Source organism: Meleagris gallopavo, chromosome 22, assembly GCF_000146605.3.
Source record: "Meleagris gallopavo isolate NT-WF06-2002-E0010 breed Aviagen turkey brand Nicholas breeding stock chromosome 22, Turkey_5.1, whole genome shotgun sequence".
Lineage (NCBI taxonomy): Eukaryota > Metazoa > Chordata > Aves > Galliformes > Phasianidae > Meleagris > Meleagris gallopavo.
This window is the reverse complement of record NC_015032.2, coordinates 8,600,583-8,600,966: the sequence shown is the minus strand read 5'-3', so window position 1 is coordinate 8,600,966 and position 384 is coordinate 8,600,583.

Genomic DNA, 384 nt, shown 5'->3' with positions numbered 1-384 from the left:
TGATAGACTGAAAGAAACAGTATCACACATTTCTGGGACGTCAACAGCATTAGGCTATTTCCTTAGCAAAGCAACATTAAAAAAATTGACTTGAAAACTTGTCTTTCACAATTGAATAAAAGATAGAACTGCTTTCCAATTGTCCAGATCACCAGTCATTATTTTAAATGTTGATCTTGGTGAATAGGAAGCAGAGATATTGTCACTACGAGGGTTTTAAGGCTTCTTTGAATTCCCTTCTGTGGAGTTCATGCTCTCATATGTTGGATTACACAGATTTTCTTAATACAAAATAAAGTAGAATGTTTTTGAAAAAGCATTTAAAAATAAAGAGTTTATATAGAGTTAGGTGCGATGCCTTTAAAGTGATGGGAATTTTTTTTT